This window comes from Gavialis gangeticus, unplaced genomic scaffold (genome assembly GCF_001723915.1).
Source record: "Gavialis gangeticus isolate Ggan-Ray unplaced genomic scaffold, GavGan_comp1, whole genome shotgun sequence".
In the NCBI taxonomy this organism is placed as follows: Eukaryota; Metazoa; Chordata; order Crocodylia; family Gavialidae; genus Gavialis; species Gavialis gangeticus.
The window spans coordinates 34,285,491-34,285,711 of NW_017729027.1; the positions used below are offsets into that span (position 1 = coordinate 34,285,491).

The following is a 221-nucleotide window of genomic DNA, read 5'->3' on the forward strand; positions in this document are numbered from 1 at the left end:
CCCCCGACCCCCGCCTGCTCTCTCAGCCCCCACAAGGCTGCCGTGCCCAGCCCCAGCTCCTGTTTGTTAAAAAAAAAGCCCCCACTCACTGGCTGCTGCCAGATGGGGGGTGATCCCCACTGCCCCCCACTTTTCCACGCTGCATGGCGGACTCTGCCATGAGCCCCCCGACCCCTGCCCACTCTCACAGCCCCTCCCATGGCTGCCCCGCTCTCCCCAGC

General features: G+C 67.4%; 1 protein-coding gene across 1 annotated transcript in view; it reads left to right on the forward strand.

The window, feature by feature from the left end:
- The window catches only part of LOC109299988 (collagen alpha-1(IX) chain-like), a 96,994-nt gene that overhangs the window by 77,882 nt on the left and 18,891 nt on the right, over positions 1 to 221 (forward strand). The window lies entirely within an intron of this gene.